This window comes from Electrophorus electricus, chromosome 6 (genome assembly GCF_041902795.1).
Source record: "Electrophorus electricus isolate QZ-2024a chromosome 6, ASM4190279v1, whole genome shotgun sequence".
In the NCBI taxonomy this organism is placed as follows: Eukaryota; Metazoa; Chordata; class Actinopteri; order Gymnotiformes; family Gymnotidae; genus Electrophorus; species Electrophorus electricus.
In genome coordinates, this window is record NC_137502.1 from 26682056 (window position 1) to 26707055 (window position 25000).

General features: G+C 43.8%; 1 protein-coding gene across 4 annotated transcripts in view; it reads left to right on the forward strand.

Annotated features, from left to right (window-relative positions):
- Window positions 1–11214: 11214 nt before the first annotated feature.
- chst8 (carbohydrate (N-acetylgalactosamine 4-0) sulfotransferase 8) overlaps window positions 11215–25000 on the forward strand; it is a 139371-nt gene continuing 125585 nt past the window's right edge. The window contains exons 1-2 of one of the 4 annotated variants that reach the window (XM_035524932.2): window positions 11215–11759; window positions 12226–13778. The gene's annotated coding sequence lies outside the window, so the exon portion shown is untranslated. The remainder of the gene's footprint in view (window positions 11760–12225; window positions 13779–25000) is intronic. The other 3 variants (XM_081716185.1, XM_035524930.2, XM_035524929.2) reach the window with 3 other exon arrangements.

Sequence of the window (25000 nt, forward strand, 5' to 3'; positions counted from 1 at the left end):
AGATACAGTCCTCCAGAACCTTGTCTGTAAGTGTTAATATACGAACCCTAGTGGAAATATGACCCTCCTTCCAAACCTGACGCACATAGATGAAGCAGTCTGTGTCTTCTCTGTGACTGAGGTGCAGTTGATCCTGTATCGAGAAAACAGGAAAACACGGAAATGATGTCCCTGCCACCCTTGGTTTCAACGCAGATGAATATGAATATACAACATCATAGATGAACTCTGTCATTTTAGCAAATGGTTCTGATATGATGATAGTAGAAGAGTGCAGGGTTTATGGCTCATTTCCATAAGAATTTATAGTGAGAACTGCAGAAAAGCCTCTACCTTTAAGAAAGACTGACCGTCATCTTAGACATCTAATGGAAGCCTCGAGAGTGACCGTCATCAGACACCCTAATGAGAGCATCAAGACTGACCATCATCAGACATCTAAAAGGAGCCTCAAGACTGACCGTCATCAGACATCTAGAGGGTGCCTCAAGACTGACCGTCAACAGACATTTAAAGGGAAACTCAAAAGTGACCATCATCAGACATCTAACGGGAGCCTTGAGAGTGACTCTCCTCAGACATCTAAAGGGGACCTCAAGAGTGACCGTCGTCAGACATCTAACAGGAGCCCCAAGAGTGACCGTCATTAGACATCTAACAGGTGCCTCAAGAGTGACCATCATTGGATCTCTAAAGGGAGCCTCGAAAGTGACCGTCATCAGACATCTAAAAGGAGCCTCAAGACTGACTGTCATCAGACATCTAATGGGAGCCTTGAGAGTGACTGTCATCAGACATCTAATGGGAGCCTAGTGAGTAAAAATCATCAGACATCTAAAGGTAGTCTCGAGAATAACCATCATCAGACATCTAATTGGAGCCTCGAAAGTGACTGTTATCAGACATCTAATGGGAGACTCAAGAGTGACCGTCATCACACATTTAAAGGGAACCTCAAGAGTGACCATCATCAGACATCTAACAGGAGCCTTGATAGTGACTGTCATCAGACATCTAAAGGGAGCTTCAAGAGTGACTGTTATCAGACATCTAATGGGAGCCTAGAGAGTGACTGTCATCAGACATCTAAAGGGAGCCTCAAGAGTGACCGTTATCAGACATCTAAAAGGAGCCTCAAGAATGACTATCATCAGACATCTAACAGGAGCCTCAAGAGTGACTGTCATCAGACATCTAATAGGAGTCTTGAGAGTGACTGTCATAAGACATCTAATGAGAGCCCCAAAAGTGACCATCATCAGACATCTAAAGGGAGCCTCGAGAGTGACCGTCATCAGACATCTATAGGGTGCCTCAAGACTGACAATCATCAGACATTTAAAGGGAACCTCAAACGTGACCGTCATCAGACATCTAATGGGTGCCTCAAGAGTGACCGTTATCAGACATCTAACGGGAGTCTCGAGAGTGACCGTCATCAGACATCTAACGGAAGCCTTGAGAGTGACCTGCGTTTCCACCCTGAAGTCAACTAGTACAGAATTAACAGTATGAAAGCAGTTAAAAGAGTGTTAATCAAAACAGCAGCAGCCTTGAGTCCAACTAAATCATCAGAATTACTAAAGGCAAGTGTGACATCTGTAAAGTAGACAATATTTCTCAGGTTACTTTTCAAACCCCACTTGTATTTTTATGTAACGTTGCCACCAAACTATAGCCTAGGGTTTATAATCAGACATTTAACGCATGTTTGACACAATGCCACCACAGGCGATATTTGGACTGTCGATCCACTATAGACCTGCTGTCCGAATAGTGCAGTTAGCTTGGCTTCAGAGGAAAGGAGCTTAACGTTTCAACATCTCAAACACTAAAAGGGTGAGGGTAAAAATAACACAGACTGAGAATAACTCTTCACCTGGCCGTGGGGTGTCTGGGTCCCAGTGCCGATGATATAACCCCAGATCAATATTTAATGTTCATTTTCGAGCTGTCTGCAAATATCTCGAAAATTGCTCAGCTCTGACTTGGCAGGGCAGTGACAGATATTGGAGTTAAATATATGACCAGGGGACAAGTAAAGTCACAACTCATTTGAGCCTTCCTCTAGGAGACAGGCAGACCACACCACGGCCCTGACGCCAACACGACTAGTCCTGAAGAAAATAAAGCAATCTCGGCTGTGCCAAAAGCACACATGCGCGCGCTTGCACGTGTGCACGCTCACTCACACGTGCACGCTCATATAATCACACAGACCTACTCACACAGCACTCATTCACTTGCACACACCCACATATGCTCATGCAAACGCACACACACACACACACACACACACACACACACACACACACACACACACACACAAGGATAACAAAGAATACACATCTAGGCAGCACGTAAGTAATAAGGACGCTTAACACGGACAAAGAACACTGCAAAGTGAACCACCAAAAGCAGGTATGGCAAAGATCCTCTGCCCTGTGTGTGTGCGTGTGTGTGTGTGTGTGTGTGTGTGTGTACATTCAGCCCAACCTTGCACAAGAGATGCTTCCAGTAGCTGATCACCCACATTTCTTAGAAGCAGGTTAGTGTCATCTGGCATTTACTTGGTCATTTAACACAGTTTTACCTGATTCCTTATGAGCAATAACAGTTCTGCCTGCTCCACTTTGCTGCACAGAATTTATTATAATGATATGCAAGAAATCATTTTTTAACTCCCTACAAGCTATAATTGTAAACCACACTGTGAAGAAAAAGCAAATTTAGCCCAACATTCTGACACGTCCTGGTTTTCTGGAGGTCCATCTCATCTCATCTCACGAAGCAGCAGCCAAAAAGCAGCTCTGCTTTTTCCTGTGTGAAGAGGCACGGAGCAGTTTGCTGGTCTGCAAACAGATGCCTTCAGGAGCATATAGATGAACTGAGGCAGGGTCAGTATGAGATGGGAGACGTTCCACTGCTTGTCCACAGCAGATGTTCGTTCCGAACTCTGCCATACCTGCTTCCCACTCTGGCTGATCAGGGCTGGACTGTGGTCGCCCCAGCTGGACTGGCATTACATTTACATTAATGGTAGTTAGCTGACACTTTTATCCAAAGTGACTTACAATTATGACTGAGTACAACTTGAGCAATTGAGGGTTAAGGGTCTTGCTCAGGAGCCCAACAATAGCAGCGTGGCAATGGTGGGGCTTGAACCAGCAACCTTCCAATTACTAGTCAAGGACCTTAACCACTGAGCTCCCATGGCCCACTGCCCACTGCGCCCCCTTCCTCTCGGCTCCGTGTCTGGACCGGCGGCTCAGAGAGCAACCTTCCTCTCGGCTCTGTGTCTGGACCGGTGGCTCCGAGTGCGCCCTTCCTCTGGGCTCAATGTCTGGACCGGCGGCTCCAGATGCAACATGAGCTGCGTTTGACTCTATGTGGAAGGAGATCCCTCTTCTGGAAATGAACACACGCATGCCGAATATTAAATTGGGAAGTTCTGAAGTGTTTCGAGTCCTCTGGTGGTCCTTACACAAGCCCTAGAAGAGAGCAGTGCGTCTAATTTGTCAAACAATGAGCCGCACTGTTCATGCAGATACAAACTCCATTACGGTTGACTGAAGCTGGTCTAGACAGCATCAGAGAGTTCTTCAGTAAAGAGTGTTTTCTGAAGGCTACACCAAGGAAAGAGCAGAGCATACAGCCATTAAACCAAACATGATTACATCTCGTGTCACATTTAGCTGTGAGGTAAACCAACAAAAATTCACTGTGGACACAAAAATGTGCCTTAATGATGACGTCCACAAAATGAATCCTCGTTCTATTGTAGGCTAACAAGGTTGACTGAAGGTCAAGCTGTTTTGAAGCTGGTTTATGTATTTCTTTATTGAAGTGAATGGTTGTAAGACAACATCCCTGGTGAAGCTGCCACAAAGCCAAAGCCTCCAGCTTCTTTCTGCTCGTTGGTAGCTGCAACCAACCTGCAGGGTCGCAACCCCGCCCCACCCACGGCCTGCAGACTGAGGGGTGTACCTGGAAAATCTAGTGTGATCGATGAAAGAAAACGATAGTCTGTGAATTGCAGTCAAACCTGTGGGAGGTTTACACCTGTGCATAAGAGAGCACAAAAGAGAGTGAATGAGAGAAAGTGTGTGTGTGTGTGCATCTGTATGTGCACAAAAAAGCAATGAGCCCAGAAAGTGTTCGATTTGCATTCCTGTGCTGAACTGCATTAACGCATCCCTTCAGCCCATGTATCAGAATTGTGTGTGCGTGCGTGCGTGTGTGTGTGCGTCTGTGCGTGCGCGTGCGTGCGTCTTCAGCCCATGTATCATGCTCAGTCGACGGGTTTTTCAAGAGCAGCTGCACCAATTTATAGCAGTGCAGAGACTCCAGAAACCGCTGAGCCAATCAAAACTCCTCAAAGTGCAATTAAGTGGAGCTGAGAGAAGAGGCCATGACAGATATTGTATAAAAGAGTGCATCAAAGAGTGTACAAAAGAGTGTATCAAAACATTTACAAAAGAGTGCATCAAATAGTGTATCAAAGAGTGTATCAAAAACTTTACCAAAGAGTGTATCAGGAGTGTACAAAAGAGTGTATCAAAAGGTTTACAAAAGAGTGTATCAGAGTGTATCAAAGAGTGTACCAAAAAGTGTATGAAAGAGTGTACAAGTGTACCAAAGATTGTACAAAAGTGTACCAAAGAGTGTATGAAATATTGCACAAAAGAGTGAATCAAAGAGTGTAAAAGGGGTGTATCAAAGAGTGTAATGATGTATCAAAGAATGCATCAAATAGTGTACAAAAGAGTATATCAAAGTGTATAAAGGAGTGTATCAAAGAGTGTACCAGAAAGTGTATGAAAGTGTGTATCAAAGAGTGTATAAAAAGTTTACTATAGAGTGTATCAAAGAGTGTACAAAAAAGTGCATCAAAGAGTGTATCAAACAGTGTACCAAAGAGTGTAAAGAGAGCGGATGGATGTATGTGCCCTGTCTGACTAGAATATGTTCTCAGATGTCAGCAGCCTAACATCTGCCTGAGTTTTAATCAATGTTTTTTCCACTTGTTTGCATGTCCCACCCAAAATGGATCGGAACTGGAGAGCTCACTCTCACACTGGGAGTGTATTCTGAACTGGAGAGCTCACTCTCACACTGGGAGTGTATTCTGAACTGGAGAGCTCACTCTCCCACTGGGAGTGTGCTTATAAAAGGCATCTGTGGCTGCATGATTTGCCCGAGCCTTAGCTTTTAAACTCAGAGCTTTCTACTGATGTGAGCCATAAAGGAAAAGGCCAGATAGAGCCTGGAGGAACGGGCTTGACACAGCAGCGCCTGTTAGCAAACTCAAAATTACTTTAATTTGCATTTCTAATTTTTTTCTCTTATCTGAATCGTTTGGACATCCATCCAATAATACTGTTTGTTTCCCTGTTTAAGAAAGCCTTATAATTTATACAATAACACACAACTGCGGGCCTCGTGGTTTTAAAACTGCCAGGTAGGTTCACATTGTCATTCCTCACCTTCCTCGGCCTGCGTAGTTTGACATATCAGTCAGTATTTCCCAGGTGGCTGGACGGCTGTGTCTGTATTTCAGCAGATGTGTTGATTCTCTCTCTGTCTTTACAGACCTGATGAGTGAAGACAAGGGGACAAGGGATATTATCCTTCACATAACCTCACTGTACAGACTCGTGTGTGCATGTATGGGGCTGTGTGAATTGATTATATATAGAGTTTACTTGCATGCATTACCTCTCACTTGACCCCATTTTCAATCCATCTGCTTCTTTGTTCTATGCCAATGGCAGAAGTGACCTTGATTCATATATAAATAAAGTGGTAGTGTCTGATTTAGGGAGTTGTATTCTACTCTTTCCATTTGTTTTGTTTTATGTTATTTTATAGACAGCAGCAGATCCCTGTCACCCTGTGCTGAAATATTTCCTTTAAATGATTGAAATCCTACCTGCCAATAAGTGTGAAATGCATACATTTAATCGCGTAATGGAGATCAGTTCACAGAGCATCAGAAACACGTTTTTGGCACTTGGGTCACGTGGGTCAATTTATTTACAGTTTAATTACAGCTACATGAAAGTAGCACCCTTAGAAGTAACACCCTTGATTAATTTACGTGTGTGAAGTGTATGCAAATTCATTTTGCATCCATTCGCTTGAATGTCAGAACCTAGGAGTGGCTAACCCTTGACTGCACTATAGAAAAAACGCCTTTAGGTCCTAACAGTCACTGAAAATGTGCAGCGCTCTTGCTTTGTTGATATGACCATTTCAATTTAGCACAGATTCTAAAACCATGTCTAAGCACAGGTCAAAGACTCGGGAGCCTAGGGAAAGTGCAGAGGTTGCTGTCAGTGATATTGCTGCATGTGTCTGGGCCAAGACAACCCCAGCAGTTCAGATCAGGGCTAACATCGATGAGTGACAAGGACAGTATTGATGAATGAGTCCAGCGGGAGTGTATGTCCCTTCAACAGTCTCTGGTGTTTCACACCCTCATCCTCTCCACCACACGAGTATATCCACCATGCACATCATTGGAGACAGGATGTTATGAGCTAGGGTCAATCAAAGGAGAAACCTCGGGGATGCAGATACAAGCATAATCTTTAGGAGATGGGTTTTAAATAATCTACTGGATTAAACCATAAATAAACATACGATGAGCCACTCCGTAAATACATGCCCAGAATCCCGTTCTTTGTGTTGGAAAAATCCACCAAAGCAAATTTTCTATCCATGGACAACAGGGGGCAGCGTGCTAAAGAAGCATTGATTGAGAGAAGTGAAACCGGGAGCTTTAGTTGCTCACAACTGTCTTATTTCAACAAGCTCACAACCTGGCTTTCTGTGGTGCGGGCAGTAAAGAATATTGACCTTGGTAGGAGAGTCATTTCTCACACGCCTAAACACAAGTCGCACCATCACCTCCGTTAATCCAGATGATTGTATCAATCCCACATACGGGCCACCAGACTAGTGAACCCCTGCAGTGCGGAGAGGCCCGAATTTAAAGAATTTGTGTTTGCAATTCAAATAAAAAGAAAGTTGTCCAACGTCTGTTGACACAGCCCACAATGCAAAAGCATATCTGTTTGTTTTCATTCTGCTCCATATTCCCTATCTTGACCCAGTTTGCCCGCAAGCAAACACGACATTGGCTACCACATGAATAAGTAGATAAACATAAATGAAATTCATTGCGGCGACACTGAATATAACCAGTCAAGTTCGTTGCGCTGGGATTCTGGTCCAGCATGTGCAGACTTCCACTCTTAGCTCAGCTGCCTGTAAGACGAGAAGACTGCGGTATCAGTGGAGAACGCGCTAACGCAGATCAACAGATGCAATGCCAACAAGCCATCAAAGTCTGCTGTTTAAGCAGACACCATCTCTACAGGGCCAACTCGAGTACACCACACCGGAGAAAATATTGGATTTATTAGGATTCCCGCTTCCAGTAATTCGTTAATCTAATGAATCTGGATTTCTCTGTACATCTTTATTAGCAGTTGTTAAAGAGGATTAGATACTTTATCTGTACCACAAATACATTCTGCGTCACATTAAACCACAATCACGTGGGGTGTAGGCAGTGACCTTTCCCTTCTGTGTTCTCTGATCTCTGGCTCGGAACAAAGATCTAAACTTTCCACTCTGATGGAACAGCCACGGACAAAGTAGAGCCAGGAATGGACCGTGACGGCTCTAGCAAGGTAGAGCGCCGCCTATGGGCCAAACTGACGCTATGGTTTGTTTGAGTGGTCTGCTAGTGAACCAGCTAGAAAAACCCCAATTTCTCCTGTAGCTCTGGGTCTTTCTCTTCTGGAGTCTGGGTGGCACTCAAACAAAGTACACAGCACAAGCCTTCTGATTTGGTCTGATTAAACATTTTGTAGAATATATGACTTCCTTCTGTAGAAAAAATTCTGTGTACTGCCCACGAAGTGTATAGCGTTGCCCCAGCCCCCTCTAAACACGGTGATTGTGTGCATACTGTCCTTTTCACATTACTGCAAATAGATTAGGTTACTAGGAGCCCCGGGTGGGTTAATTTACAATCCTTTGCATTTCTTGACTTTCTTACCTTGTTGCAATGCCAAGTTCTTCAGTGATAAGCCTAATCATTTGATTTGTCCCTAGAACTTCTACGAACTCCTACAAACCCTTAAGATGGCCTACCAAACATAGCTGGCTAAAATACTAGCACCTGCAGCTGTAACCCTGTATGCACCATACGTAGATTTGCTTATGGTTTTGTTCATTTTTTAACTATTCTATCTTGAAGATAACATTGTGACAGCGGGGTATCATGTCTTTGTATTCTTTGTGAGAATGAGACGCCTTTTTTGAGTTCATCCAATGTGTCCATTCACAATGACGCAAATACACTGGTGATGGGTTTAGCTGGAGTTTTATGGTGGTGCTGTGTTGGTAACGAATAAAAAATAAATAAATAGGATAAAATAAAGAATACCTGAATTGTTCTGTCTCACTCAGTACCCCTAATGTGTGTGTGTCGGAACCTACATATGAGTAGGCAGTTCTCGTACCTAATATGGAATATATTCTTGGAGGCGCTGCTGGGCTCAGAGCCCTGCATCCAGTCACGAGGACCTGCGTTTGGTTCCCAGCACCGCCACGAGCACGACTGGCCGTGCTCCTATTGGATGAGACCCAGCCTCAGAACGCTCTCCCAGACAGCTTAGAGTAAAGCTGTCGGGTCTTTTTTAGGTCATGTATATGACATTAGGCAGGTTCTTTGCTTCAGGTATGTTGGGCTGGTCCTGCCTGCCAGGTGAACTAGACAGCGGGTGGACACTGGAAATGCCTAACAATGTGATTCAGTTTGACAAAGTAAAGGCAGAGTATTTGGAAAATGTACATCAGCACGACTAGCATGTATATGTAAATATATATCAGCACAACTAGTATGTATATGTAAATGTATATCAGCACAACTAGTATGTATATGTAAATGTATATCAGCACATCTAGCATGTATATTTAATTGTATATCAGCAAAAGTATTATGTATATGTAAATGTATATCAGTACATCTAGCATGTACATGTAAATGTATATCAGCATAAGTATTATGCATATGTAAATGTATATCAGCACAACGAGCATGTATATGTAAATGTATATCAGCACATCTAGCTTGTATATGTAAATGTATATTAGAAAAAGTATTATGCATATGTAAATGTATAGCGGCACGACTAGCATGTACATGTAAATGTATATCAGCACATCTAGCATGTATGTGTAAATGTATATCAGCACAACTAGCATGTATATGTAAATGTCTATCAGCACATCTAGCATGTATATGTAAATGTATATCAGCACAACTAGCATGTATATGTAAATGTATATCAGCACATCTAGCATGCATATGTAAATGTATATCAGTACAACTAGCGTCAGCACATCTAGCATGTATATGTAAATGTATATTAGCACAACTAGCATGCACGATTTTGGACATAAATGTATATGTATATGTATATGTATATGTATATGTATATAGTATATGTATGTATATGTATGTATATGTATATAGGATATAAATGTATATGTATATAGTATATGTATGTATATGTATAGTATATGTATGTATATGTATATAGGACATAAAAGTATATGTATATTTATATGTATATAGCATACTATTCAACTATGAGAATAGTTTAAGGGTGCAGGACAATATTAAACATTCTAAAGCAACAGTGTAGTGGTTAATGTTCACGTGTCCCACGTGACAGGTTCTCCGGGGTTGCACTCTGCGGGCGGCCAGAGCGCGTTACTAGTCCTGCAGCACAATCACGGTGGAGAGCTGCGTGGCGCCGGCCTGAAGTCACGTCACGTGCTAAACTAGAACGAAGCTCAGGCGCGCGCGCGTGCATATATATATATATATATATATATATATATATATATATATATATATATATATATATACCTTTTAAACAATCAATATTTAACTATTACCATATACATGTCATATATATTTAATTGTGTGCGTGTGTTTACTATAACATATATTCAAATATGTATGACTCCGCCTACGTAGACAAACATTTATTGGAAAAGACGGAAGACAACGGCACTCACATATAACATAACTGATACACACGAAAACGGGCATAGTGAAAACGAACATAAACACGTTTAACATCAGCGCTGTGAACAAGCACTTAAACAACACGACTACGAACAAAGGCAAACATCGACAATGACTGACAATAGTACCCACACCAGCCTGGGTTTAAATACATAGACATAACGAGACTAAAGCAGGTGCAGGTATGTGCAGGCGTGGTTACAAACAAGATACACAAACAAGACCCTCCCACTGCACTCGTGACTCGTGGGAGGAGAGCGTTCCGTGGCAATTATATGTTTGTAGGCCTGTATTAATCTACAACATATGCATAAATTAATCTTATTACATGTAATTTGTTGTTTTTTTTCTTTTTTCTTAAACAATTTTAACACTATTAACAAGAATTGCTTTGGCAACAGTTGCTAATTAAAATTTATGTAAATCTGTTTGAATATGAGAGAGAGCGAGAGAGAGAGAGAGAGAGAGAGAGAGAACCATCTGAGATGAAAAGTCTGTCAGGTTAGTATCTCTTCATATGAAAACAGGTCCATTCAACTAGCCTGAGCAAGATTGTCATATTATGTGTTCCGATGTTAATTCTCCATATTCCGATGATCTACAGAGTTGTCCATATTAGCTTCAATTACAGTAAGGTTTTTCTTCATTTAACGATGGGTTTGAGTTATATCCGTTAGACTACAGCAGGTGTAGTCATCATTTGAGTCATTCAACGTTTATAACAACGGATCTGAGTTATTAGACAGTAGCAGATGAAATCATCATTTTACTATAACAGACACAAGTCATGGTTTACGGATGCTTCCGTAAGAGGGAAAAAAAAAACTTTCTTGACAAACTCTCACTGAAATATATTTTGTATGTTTTTATTTTATTTATTTATTTTTATTAATGGATGCCTGCACATTAGATACAATCCCTTATCAAATATAGATTAAATAAATAAATAAATAAACAAACAAACAAACAAAAAACATACATACTGTGTGAGAAGCTTCATTGGCCGGCTCGGAGATTCATAGTTGATGCGAGCGGGCGGACCCCCCCTCCCGTATCCAGTTCCTCGGGTATAAACTAAGATGCTGCGCGGATTCGCTGCCATTCTCTGGGCATCGAGTTGCGCCCAGGATGTGCGAGCTGTTCCGCGCGCTCTGACATGCACCGTTTCGGCCGCACGCGAGTGTGGGCGGTCGCGTGTGTTTTATCTCGCACAGCTGTCCGTGAAAACGGCGCGGTTTGGACGGGCTTGCGCGGCGTCTCCGACACCACGCGGTTTCTGCACCGGTTGCCTAGAGGCTCGAGCAGCATCTTTCTCCGTAGAGACTCACCCGAGTGTAGAGCACGAGCCCAGACACGGCGAAGGAGTGCAACACTTATTAGCCCACTGTAGTTGTACTTTAGCAATTTAACACTCGCCGTTCGCAGCGTGATTTGTTTCGGTATCACGGCATGACGGAAACGCGAGGGATCCAGAGAGGTTACGAAAAGTGAGCTACGGATATTTAAACCGAGGATCGTCCTTTCTGTGGTGCCAAAAGCACATTTCTTCTCTCACGGCGATCACATCCACCGCGGGTCTCCGGGATCTCTACCCGTCCGTTGACGTGAGGACTCCAGATCTATGCTTATTGCCCTACACGAGCAGGTCAGTGGGCTACTTGTTGATGTTTTGAACCTGAATGTCAGCCCGAGACCTCTCCCTTCCCTACGATCCGAAGAGCCAGAGCGAGACGGCTCGTCCAGAGGCGAAAGCCCAGGTTATCCTTCCCGTTAACCTTACGTTAGACCAAACTCTCTCCTTACGCTTAGTCCAGCTAACGGCTTCGCCAAGCAACGGATCGCTCCTTTTTGACAAAAGGATGCGATTCTAAATCTCCTCTGTGGGGATCCACCGTTTTCCACTTGCTTAACTTTGCCCGATGCTCTTGATTGATTTTAAACTTTAGATCTAATCATTTCTCCCTCGAGCCGTGCCAGCGCACTGGGTGCGCCTCTAATTGAGGTATCAGTAATACCAGAGCACAACCCTAGCGTAGGCAAATCAATTTAGCAATTAGGCTTATTATTTTCATATTTTGTGACGTTCATCTTTCCACTTTATTCCATTTAAGCAGGCGGTCCGCAAAAAGACCACATTTCCACAAACCCCGGTAGCGCCGGTCTTGTTCTTCCACGTTTCTTTCGAGCACCTGCTGAGGAGCTGCGCGGAGCCCAGCGCTGGTCGCTGTTCTGTCCAGCGCCTCCGAGGACAAACCCACAGCGCCTTTGAGTGAGTCCTGTCAGTACGACATGTGGGCGACTGGACAGTACCAAGGACGCTACGCTATTCAAGATGATCGCAGTCACGCTTAGCTCTGTCTTCGTTATCTAACGATGAAAAGATGGGCTTGGATTAAATCTAGGCTATTTCTAGTGATATCTTTCTAATGTGAGAGTTTAGACTTTATAGGGTAAAAAGCTGTTATCAAAGATAACACAAACATGCCAACAAACAAACATTTAAGGGGGTTCCTGACATGTCTGGCGTACGTTTGGTATGTTATTTTATAAACTACTTTATTTGTTGTATATGTTTTTGGACGTATTTAGCTTCCAGGGTATTGACCTTAACTGAGGTAGATAAAACCTTTACTTCATTAGGCATAAACACTTTTTAAATGCTTTTAAACTAGATAACGCACTACATACTTCTAACACATCAGAAGAGTCTTCAGAAGTTTTTATTTACACTGGACTCCAGCGTTCTCCATCTTGACTTTGAGTGTTGGATATTGTTCAAAAGGAAAAGCTGACATTGTTACATAATTCACTGAGCGATATATTCCAGTTGGTCTGACAGTGGAGCTGAAAGGGTTAAGCACTATTAATAGCTGAGAATGTATGCGCGTCTGGGACTGGAGTACATGGGATGACAGATGATTCTGTTATACTTAATCAATGCCCAATCAGGTGTCTGTCTGGCCCTCTCTGTCTCAAATGGACTATAATTCTTGTTGATGGCTTCGGTCCGAGCCCCTCCATACGTGTATTATGCACGTCTGTGTGAGAGTGCTGTGAGAGGCAGGTCCTACGGGGGCCACTGAACAAGCCCCGGTCAGACCTGAGCAGGGTATGAACTCTTCACAGAGACGTGTGTGTGTGTGTGTGTGTGTGTGGGTGTGTGACACCCACACACGGTATGAGTTCTTAAGAGAGACGTCCTGCAGTGTCTTGTTGACTCTCTACGGTGCTTAAACCGCTATGAACACGGTATTTTAAACTGCTCATTTTGGACAAAAAAGACATCGAAAGAAAACCAGCAGTGGAAAACAGGATATAAGAAAGAGTCTTTAAATAGCTACTAAATGCTTCAGGAATACATGCAATACAGATCCCAGATCAGATTAGACGATGTGCATACTGTAAATCAGAGTTGTCCTTCGGCGAGGTGATATCCCTGCGCCCACACGTGCTCCTGGCCAACGGGGAATTCACGTGAGGTGAGTCACAGCTGAGTGAGCGCTAAATGAGGCGGCGCCCTGCCTGTTCTGGGTGCGGGTTTGAGATTGCAGGGAGCGCGAGGGTAACAGTCTCCGAACCCTGACTGAGGAAACCACCAACTAGTGGCCTCACTCCAGGAGAAGCTACGAAGTTAATGAAGATGTTAGTCGCACATAGATCGTAGGTAGCTGTTCCGGCTTGGAGATGTGTTTATGTGTGTGTGTGTGTGTGTGTGTGTGTATGAAGAGATTTGGATGACTGAATGTTTAAAGAAGGAATTTGTTTCTTCTGAAGTTGTCAACAGTGCCTTTGAAATTTAAGTCAACTTTTTCTTGACTAAATTAAGGTCAGTTTATTCCAATGTCTGTGCAGAACAATATTACTTGCAACACTGCGATATTTGGAGTCTATTATTTATTTAGTAATTTATTTGATCTATTATGTCATTAGCATAATGCGGCATGTGGATTATTGTACGCTAATTGGTTAAACAGTGGGGTAACACACCTATCACTCCTCCTTCACGAACACTGATAGGCAAGGTGATCACGATTTAAGGTTAATATTAACTATGCATTAACTGCATAGTGCATTAACTATTAACTACAAGTACAGAATTCCGTTAAAATATTCTCCAGCATTCATTGGGAAACTACAGTTTGCATTGCTTACAACAGACTGCAGAAGATTATTGGCCTATTAGCAATATACAGTAATTGTTGCAATATGAAAACATTGGAACTCTAATGGCTCTCTGTGTTTAAGCTGTAATGCATCATGGTTGGGAGGTTAAAGGAATTGATGGACTATGTGTCTGTAGGGGGTTGGTAGCTCTTAGAATGGTTGGCACTGGCACCGATGCCCTGTTGCTCAGTAGCACCAGAGCGAGTGTGTTAGCACTAGTTCACATGGTGCCGGTACACCACCAGGCTCTGACGCATGCTGGCTGTGATAGTCTGAGAGGTTGTGTGGACTCTGAGGAAATGTGTGTGTTTGTGTGAATCTGCTCTGTGTGTGTGCATATTTGGGTATGTGTAGTGGATATGCACTATAGGAACGTGTGTATCGCGTGTGTGTGTGTGTGTGTGTGTGTGTGCGTGCACATGCATGCATGTGTGTGTGTGTATTTGTTTGTTTGAGTGTATGTGTGTGTGTGTGTGTGTGCACATGCATGCCTGTGTTTGTGTGTGTGTGTGTGTGTGTGTGTGTGTGTTGAGACTCTTGGTACTGGCGTAGTACCAGCAGGCAGAAACATGCTGCAGCTCTCCAGATGGCTTTGCCGGACACCTCGCTCCCACAGACCTGGGGACAAAACTAGTCAGGTGTCCATGTGAATGCACGTGTGTGTGTGCATGCATGCGTGTGTGTGCACCTGCAGTAAATCCATGGTAAAGCTATGCTTGTGAAACATATCAGAATCAACTAAAGACCTTCTCTGACCTTCACTGATTGTAAGGACCAAGTCTATGTTTAAATAATCACTCTATATTTAAGTAATCAGTTGCATTTTTGAAAGCAAGGGTAATATATTTAAATCTGTATTAAAAGTTCACACAAATTGACAGCCCCTGGCACAAGTCAAATTAATATTTTAGTCAGCCAGAGTGGTCAGAGAAAGAAGTATGAGAACAGAAGTTATTTTTTGCTTAATTCATTCAGACACAGTTAAGAATTATGTCATTTTCGGAAGCATACAGACTCGATTATTCCTGTTCAAATACATGCATTATGTGTGTGTAATCTGAGATTACATTATGTGTGTGTAATCTGAACTCTAGAGTTCCGGTATCTTTCTTGAAAGTAGGGAAGGCTTTAGCTTTGCTTCATGTGTGCAAGGTTATCACTAAAGATGGAACTTTGACCTTTCTCTGGGAGACTTCACTCTTGAGCTAAGATGAGTACTTAGGTTAGAACAGGCTGATGGATACACCATGATACACACAGAAAGACGTCTTAACGGAGTTAAAATGTTCTAGGTAAGGAATCAGTGAGGTGTGTGGAGTGTGTTGTGAGCTCTGCGTGTGTGTGTTTGCATGGTTGGTTGGTCGGTTGGCTGGGAAGATTCTTGAGAGGGGGTTTGGGTGTGTTGTTGTGAGTTTTTAAAATTATATTTTAGATACATCTTGAGTTGTGTTGGGAGTTGTGCGCATCATTTTTGAAATGGGCACTGGGGTGTGTTTGGAAATACAATAGTCTTGGTGAGATGCCTGAAGTATAATTTGAGTTTGAGGACTGTTTCTTGACATGTGTGTTGGAGGACGGTGGGAACGCTGGCTGTGGAGGTGTCTCAGAGGTCTCAGTGTTAGAGAGATCCATATGACAGCACAGGCACACACACACACACACACACGCACACACACACACACACACACACACACACACACACACACACACACACACACACAGAGGGAGGGCGAGAGAGAGACATAGACACTGACATCAGAGAAAGTATTCTCTCTTCCTTTGACAGGCTTAGAGAGAGAGAAACAGAATGGGAGAGAGAGAGAGAGAGAATAAGAGTAGCGTTTGTATTCTCATCATGATCTATTTCCTCTTCTTGGCCTGCACACATACACACCCTCACACACCCTTGCACCTCCAGACAAACTCACACCTCTGCACATCCTCTGACCCTAGCAGCTCACCACCAAACTAGCAGAATCCTGAACACCTGTCAGGTTACCCTCACCTTTAGTGGGTTGAGCACATCTTGGGAAAATGGCAGCTGGCAGACAGTTCCCCGAGCAGCAGACAGTTCCCCGAGCAGCAGACAGTTCTCAGAGCAGCGGTGCAGTCGCCCCTGAGGAACAGGCCATTCCCAGCCTGCCCCCAGCATGGTCTGGGCGGAACAGGAGCTGGGATGTGTGTGTCAGAGCAGTGCCAGGGACCCACAGTGCAGGGGACTCCAGCCTATTAGCTGAGATGTAGTACACTGAGAAATACACTACACCTTACAGGACTTCCATCACTGCACCGCATGTGTTTCTGCAGACTAAACTGCTGCCTGGTCCTGGTGTGTCAGGTGGAGCCGTCGTATCCCTGAGCCATCGTCCTCTATTCAGGAAGAACACATATGTGCAAGTCAGCAGTTTTTTAAAAATGAAATGCTATCCTCACACACACAAACACACACAGACACACGGATACACATGGATACACACGGACGCACACACACACACACACAAGCACACACATGCACACACACAAAGCTGCACACACCAGCGTCACCTTTAATGACAATAAAAGGTCAGACCTTAATTATTCATCTGGGATGTCAGACAGTCCCCAAAGAGTGAAGTTTACAGAGGAAGAGGTGTGGAATAATGCATGAGACAGGCTCTCTGGCCTGGACCTGGGCTCGGCTGGCCAGGCCTTGCCACCGCTGACGGAAAGCACTCCATGTGAAAGGCGATGATGAAACCAGGAGCTTCCTTTAATGACCCCAACGTCTCATGCATGCCTGCACTGTCGGGACTCCTGTTTCCTGTCCCCTCACATGCCTGATTTAGCTCATGAAATGCTTGAAAACTAAACAAGGCTACAGAGATCGGTAAACCGTGGACCGGAGCCGAACTGGGTTCGTTGGTCCTCCGGCCACAGCAGAGGCCGACCTCGACAAGCCAAAACCCAAACTGAGAGGGGACAGACACACAGACACACACAGACACACACACACACACACACACACACACACACACAGACACACGCACACACGTGCACACAGATACACACACACACCGACACACACACACATGTGCACACGCACACACACACACACACACACACAAGCTTCATGTGGTTCACCAAGCTTCACATGGTTCTTGCATTCTGGTGGTCTTTTCCAGCACAGCTGCACTGCTTTGTTAAGATTTCAGAGTATTAATGCAATTGGATAATATGACGCCATGCACAGGTATTAGAAAGTACTAGATTCCAGTGTAGAGAGATCACTGGACTTTAGAGTCTTCCATCCACGCCCTGACAGGTCTTCAGATGCTCAGCCAGAAGGCCAGCAATTATATTACATTTGTGGCATTTAGCTGATGCTTTTATCCAAAAACTTAGAATTGTGACTGAGCACAACTTGAGTAGTTGAAGGTTAAGGGTCTTGCTCAGAGGACCAACAGTGGCACCCTGGCAACCTTCTGATTACTAGTCCAGGAGCTTCACAACTGAGCCCCCACTGCCCTTACTAGAGACCAAGGCTGTGAAAATAAGAGACTAGTAACTGCAAATGGTGATTCAGCTTCTATACGCAGAAGAGTGAAAAATGATAAAGGCATGACATTTGGCATCTCTGCATAAACATGCAAAACTAACACTGTACCCACTGTACAAAATATACTATTTAAAACATCGCAAAAATGACCTTGATTCTTTGATGCCTTTCTTTGGTTATGCATATTATAGTTTTTCTCTTGCAATTGTTTTCACACTCGTCTCAATACCATGTCCACATTTTCAAAACACTTCACCATATTAAACACATTCACCATATTAGTAGATGATGTGAACTACACTGTCAGCGCTTGTGCATTGCTTTGATACGCATGGCCTTCAATAACCACTCCTTCCCCAATTCATGAACCCTTCAGTGTTCACCATCAGCACTGATCACCCCTGTGCACAGAAATATGTGGCCTTATCACACAGAAATGAAAACATATACTTGAAATATGTCAGGCAGATTATTCTGATTTGAGCAGAAAGTTTATGCTGTTTGTTTAGTTTTTTTTGCTTGCAGTCTTGTTACCTTCGACACAAACATGGTCATACGTTGCGTTGAAACGTGTGTCACTGTAGCTGTCACTAGAGATTTTTCGCCTGTTTTCCACACATGTACTGAAGCACATGTACTGCTGAAACTCCGTGCTGTTATTCCAGCTAACGACCTACCCAGGGGTTTGTGCCTTTTCCAAATATTCAGCGTGATGTTGATGAAAATCTGTGTCCAAATGCAGTGGACAGGATGGATGGCCCAGAACAACAGTAGATGTCTGGTACTGACAGGCAGAATCACTGTATATAATGAAAATATTGATTTGGTATTATAGTACTGTATTTGTATATCTTTTCTGAGCTACAGTACATTCCACCGTGCGAACAAATGTCAAAATACGTTAAACCGCCTGAAGAACACTGTGACTTTTGTGATTTGTTCCTTTATCATATACTGTTTTACATTTTACAGTAAATATTGGTATTCTGGGTTTCTAGTACAGTAAAACATTAATTCATTTACAGTTTACTGTAAATTTAACACCATCATGTCATCTACTGTGAGAGGTAAGCCAACAGATCAAAAGTTTGTTTAGTGGGCTTGAAATATTTGTGCGTGCGAGAACAGAACGAAGGGGAACACGTCGTATTTTGTACTTTGCAATGTTACAAGTTGTTTCCTTTTTGAGGTTCACTGTACACCGAGTGAAGAAGCAGTCTTGCCGGAGAAACGTGTCTGAAAAGCATACTATAAGAAGAGTGCTGGAGAAGTGGACATGGTACTGAAACAAGTGTGAAAATGATTGAAAAAACCTGTTAACCAGATTATGCTCTCTAGCGACCGAACAAGTCAAATATAGAATCTGTTCCCAAAATATCCCGAGTGCTAACACAGCAAAAAACAAACAGAGGTTTGCATCCCCAAGCTGTTTTAGGTGATCCAAAGGTTTATTTATTTCCATTAAGGTTAATGAAATGACACAGAAGTAGGAGCCTGAGCGCCGTGCTGTTTACATTGAAGCCGGAGGAACTTTCTGCGCTGTCAGGAGTTCTGCAGCGGAGAACACCCTTCTCCTCCCGCGTGACATCACCCAGCGCAGGGATGGCGACAACCCTCGTTTATCTTGTGTTTTGGCAGGGGTGTGTGCCTGTTCCCATGGGTGTACGCGTGCGAGTGTGTGTGTGTGTGTGTGCACGCGCGCGCGCGTGTGTGCGTGTGTGTGGAGAAAAGGCCGAGCCTCTATAACCAGTGAGAAAAAGTGCAGACTTATGCGGAGGGGAGGTTTTGTCTGATCGGAGCGCAGTTAGTGCTTTAGAGGGGATGTGGAGGGCCAAGGTCAGCAGTGAGAGGCGGGTGCTGCCATGCCGATGCAGCCCTGGGTGAAAGGATGGCTCCGTGCCCGGAAAACAGAGGGAGAGGGATAAAAAAAAGCCCCAAATGGATCAGTTTCCATGCGTCCCTCAGCCTCTCCTCTCGGGTCCCTTCTGACTGTAACTCTAGCAGGAGATGTCAGGTCAGGATGTTGATCAATCGGGGCGCAGTGTCACGCCAAAGTTAATTACTGTCATTTATTATAGCGCCGCACGCCACAAATTAGCGGGAGGCGTGACTGGGAGCAGCTCCGGCTACGCATGCCAGGTCTGACCCTTAATTGCCTGTTGCTACAAAGGCATTCTAGCAGAGCGCACCTGAGCGTCAGTGAAACAGTCGAGTAGGTTTACTCGATGCTGTGCGCCGTGTGCTCAAGGTTTGCTTATGTTCCCACACAGAGAGCTGTAAGGCTGTATAAGGTCTGACTGCATTATGTCCAGCCTCTCGTAATGAGGCGGCGTGTTCAAAGGCCCTGGATTCTTTGGTCTGTGCCGCAGGGGGGTTCAGTTGCACCTGAACGCTGCATTGATTCCTATCTTGCACAAAGGTTCCAGGCCCTGCAGGCGACTGGTGTGGAGCCGTGAGAACGCAGACGCTTCAAAAGGTTTAAATAGGGACTGTGAAAATTTCCTGTAGAACAGCGGTATTCAAATCAGGACCTAAACTCAAACCCGGGACTGGATCTGATAAGCCCTTGTAGTTGAGTAAATGATTCATGTAACTGGTTGTTAATCTGTCATCACACCTGACTCCTAGATAAAGGGGCGTGGTAATCCTGTAGATGAAGGGAAGTATAACCTGTAGATGAAGGGAGGTGTAACACTGTAGATAAAGGGAGATGTTACCCTGTAGATAAAGGGAGGTGTTACCCTGTAGATGAAGGGAGGTGTAACCCTCTAGATGAAGGGAGGTATAACCTGTAGATGAGGGGAGGCGTTACCCTGTAGATGAAGGGAGGTGTTACCCTGTAGATGAAGGGAGGTGTAACCCTGTAGATGAAGGGAGGTGTTACCCTGTAGATGAAGGGAGGTGTAACCCTGTAGATAAAGGGAGGTGTTACCCTGTAGATAAAGGGGCATGGTAACCCTGTAGATAAAGGGAGGTGTAACCCTGTAGATGAAGGGAGGTGTTACCCTGTAGATGAAGGGAGGTGTAACCCTGTAGATGAAGGGAGGTATAACCTGTAGATGAAGGGAGGTGTAACCCTGTAGATGAAGGGAGGTGTAACCCTGTAGATGAAGGGAGGTATAACCTGTAGATGAAGGCAGGTGTAACCCTGTAGATGAAGGGAGGTGTTACCCTGTAGATGAAGGGAGGTGTAACCCTGTAGATGAAGGGAGGTATAACCTGTAGATAAAGGGAGGTGTAACCCTGTAGATGAAGGGAGGTGTAACCCTGTAGATGAAGGGAGGTATAACCCTGTAGATGAAGGGAGGTGTTACCCTGTAGATGAAGGGAGGTGTAACCCTGTAGATGAAGGGAGGTATAACCCTGTAGATGAAGGGAGGTGTTACCCTGTAGATGAAGGGAGGTGTAACCCTGTAGGACCTGGACGTTGAGCACAGGGATCTGAACATGTCTGCTGTGAAAGAAACAACAGCATTGCTTTCATGTCACATTGGATTGATAACATCATGTCATCCACGTGCTTCATTCGCCTGCTGGGTTCTTGTTCGGACTCCAGCTTGCAGTTAGTCAGTATCTCTGCTTCTGAAACATCACCACGTCTTTCACCTCACCAGTCAGGGATCCCCCTGAATCAGGGATTCATTCAGCCACTTCCCATATGAAATAACTGCTGACTAAATGCTGACATGAGCTCTGAATTGTGACATGCCAGTATCCTGCACCATCTCCTGTACTGCTGAGATAGACACCCCCCCCCATTTCCCATTCCCAAAGGGCCTATTTAGGAGTCGGTAACACCGGCCAGTGTGTGACTGGCATGGCAACAGTACGGAAGGCAACAGTATGACTGGATCAACAGTTGTGCAGCACTGTGTCTGTGGAATGTGCAGTTCTGGGACAGGCCTGACTTGGGCGTTGTCCTGACAGGAGCTTTAATTGTGGCACAACTGTGAGCTACATAGTGTTGGGGTTACTGAAGCATTATGCTAGTTCGTAACAAGAGCCACTCCTGTTATACCTAGTACTAAAATCAGAGTCCAGCGCAGATCATAACTGTGACGGTTAAAATCAGAGTCCAGCGCAGATCATAACTGTGACGGTTAAAATCAGAGTCCAGCGCAGATCATAACTGTGACGGTTAAAATCAGAGTCCAGCGCAGATCATAACTGTGACGGTTAAAATCAGAGTCCAGCGCAGATCATAACTGTGACGGTTAAAATCAGAGTCCAGCGCAGATCATAACTGTGACGGTTAAAATCAGAGTCCAGCGCAGATCATAACTGTGACGGTTAAAATCAGAGTCCAGCGCAGATCATAACTGTGACGGTTAAAATCAGAGTCTAGCGCAGATCATAACTGTGACGGTTAAAATCAGAGTCTAGCGCAGATCATAACTGTGACGGTTAAAATCAGAGTCCAGCGCAGATCATAACTGTGACGGTTAAAATCAGAGTCTAGCGCAGATCATAACTGTGACGGTTAAAATCAGAGTCCAGCGCAGATCATAACTGTGATGGTTAAAATCAGAGTCCAGTGTTGATCTTTCAACTTATTCCTAGCCTGGCATGCAATGTTAGCATCCAACCAAACAGCATTAAAACTTAAACTGTTGCATTCGTGTTGTTTTTTATTAAAAAATAAAAGATGAGAATAAAAAAGAAAATGAAGAAAAAATCTTAATGGAAGTAAAGAAGATGATGATGATAATGATGATGATGATGAAGATGACATGATTACTGTTGCTGTTACGTCATCTTGTTTCGTGAAGGCACTGTTGACATTAGAAGCAGTTTGTTCTCCTGTTCTCCTTCACGTCTAAGCCTAAACAAACCCGGGAGTGATGTGATGTTTATTTAATTGCTTTTACATTAAGCGGTACCTTAATTACTGGCACTCTCGGTTCTCTGTTAGGCCCAGTGGGGGTGAGATAAGACAAATGACTGCACTCATACACCAACAGTGAGACGTCTAAAAAAAACATGATTGCCCTCTTCCCACCTGGGGCAGGTGAGCTCCATGGCGACCATCTCTGTCGGAAGCAGTGAGGACAGATGCCATTTCAGCCCTAGTATGCAGAACAGCTACGACTGCATTTTTAAAAAAACATTTTTATTCTTTTAAACATTTCTTAAATGATGAATAACTCAGGCACAGTAGGAGAGGAGCAAACAGCAGGCGTCATACTTAAAGAGCATGAAACTGGTTAAAGAAATACAGGCCTGGTTGCATTAGAACACAGAGGGCCCGGATGCATTAGAACACAGAGGGCCCGGATGCACTGCAGTGACCTTCTGTGGAGACGGCACCTCATTCTGTCTACAAGTGGAATGGGCGGAATATTCTGGAATTAGGACAGGAGAGGCAGTCACTTTCTGGCTGAGTGAATTCAAGGCTCTGGTTGGAGGATTGTTTCCCGGTCTGTCCTGATTCAGCCTAATTAGTGTGTCAGTAGGAATACTTTTAGTGAAACGTTTTAGGTTTGGTCTTTGTACTGTGTAGTAGAGTCTGTAAGCAGTAATAAAAGTATGTAGAAAGTATTTATGATAAAAAAAAATGTATTGTTTCAGTTGTTTGTGCTTTAATTAACTTTGTTTTAATGATTGGAGGACTACTGTTGATTAGAAGACTATTTATACTTGTTTGAAATATATTCAAGATCATTTATTTTTTGGAATTAGTTGGATTTAATGAGGAGGCTTGTTATTTTGTACCAGTTGCCTAGCCCTTCATTTCTTGTTTCACTCAGGTTTTGAGTCCGAGTGTGTCCTCTGATTCAAGGCTACAGGCAGCAAATTCAAGGGCTTGGAATACATACAACAGAGAGGGATTTTAATACCTGTTCAGCACCTGAGAGATGTGAAGGCGTTTGGGCTGGGCAGAGGTCATCATGAGCATGAGAAATAGGAAGAGGGCCTAAGAGCGAGACAAAGACACACAGAGAGAGACACAGAGAGAGACACAGACAGACACACAGAGAAGCAAAGACACAGAGAGAGAGACACAGAGAGAGACACAGACAGACACACAGAGAAGCAAAGACACAGAGAGAGACAGAGAGAGACACAGACAGACACACAGAGAAGCAAAGACACACAGAGAGAGACACAGACAGAGATACAGAGAGAGACACAGAGAGACACACAGACAGAGAAACAGAGACACAGACAGACACACAGAGAAAGACTAACCTGAATAAAGCTCCTTGTGCAAAAATTTATATTAAACCAGCTGTTCTCTTGTAATTTAGTAAAGCCACATTAAAAGTGCCCTTCTAAATAAGCATGCTTGCAGAATGCACCGGTCTTGTATTATAGACATCACCATAGCTGGCTGCTTCACTGTGGGAGGTGCAGGACCAGATTAAGATTAAGATTAAGATTAAGATTAAGATTCAATTTATTGCCATTGCTCAAAACAAGACAATAAAAAGTGTCTTCTTTGTGAGCTGGGGTCAGAGACCGTGGACCGACAACCTTCTGATTTATAACTGATTGATTATTCTGAATGATAACTGATTGATAAGTTCTATTCACTACGTTACCAGTATGCCAGGTGGGTGCGGGACCAGGTCACTCCTGTCCTGCTTGGCATGTGGCATCCTGTTAAACCGCGATGTGCTTTGACATGTTTGGCCAGTGCAAACGTCCTCAGTGGGGCTCGCCATACATATTTAATGAAAAATGTCATTTCGATCAAGTAAAACTGTGTAGACCGCTGTAGGCTGATGTTTTGGAAAATAAATAAATAAAAAGTCCGCACAGCCTGTGAAAACACACACACACACGCACACACACTCAAACTCATGTGCACTTAGATTCTGTTCAGCATCACTGATGTGCTATAAATATTTTCAGAAACTGAAATGAATGTTTATGTACTATTTAGATTTTGACAGGTCTTTAAGACTTTAAATAAAATATAATAACCCTGCATAGTGTTGACGATAAACCTCTGTGCTTTTTCCTTTGTTAGTTCAACAACCCCCCCCCCCCCACCAAGGGAGTTTCTATTAACATTGCTACGAGTGATTACAGTATCTTATTGTCCTGTCAAGGTAAAGCAAACATCGAGCTGGTTTGCTTTACACAAAGACAAGTGAGTAAAGAATATTGTGCTGTTGCCCTTGGCAACCAGTCATGAAGCTGGCGTGTGCATTAGGCGACATCACCTGTCTGTCATAGAGCTC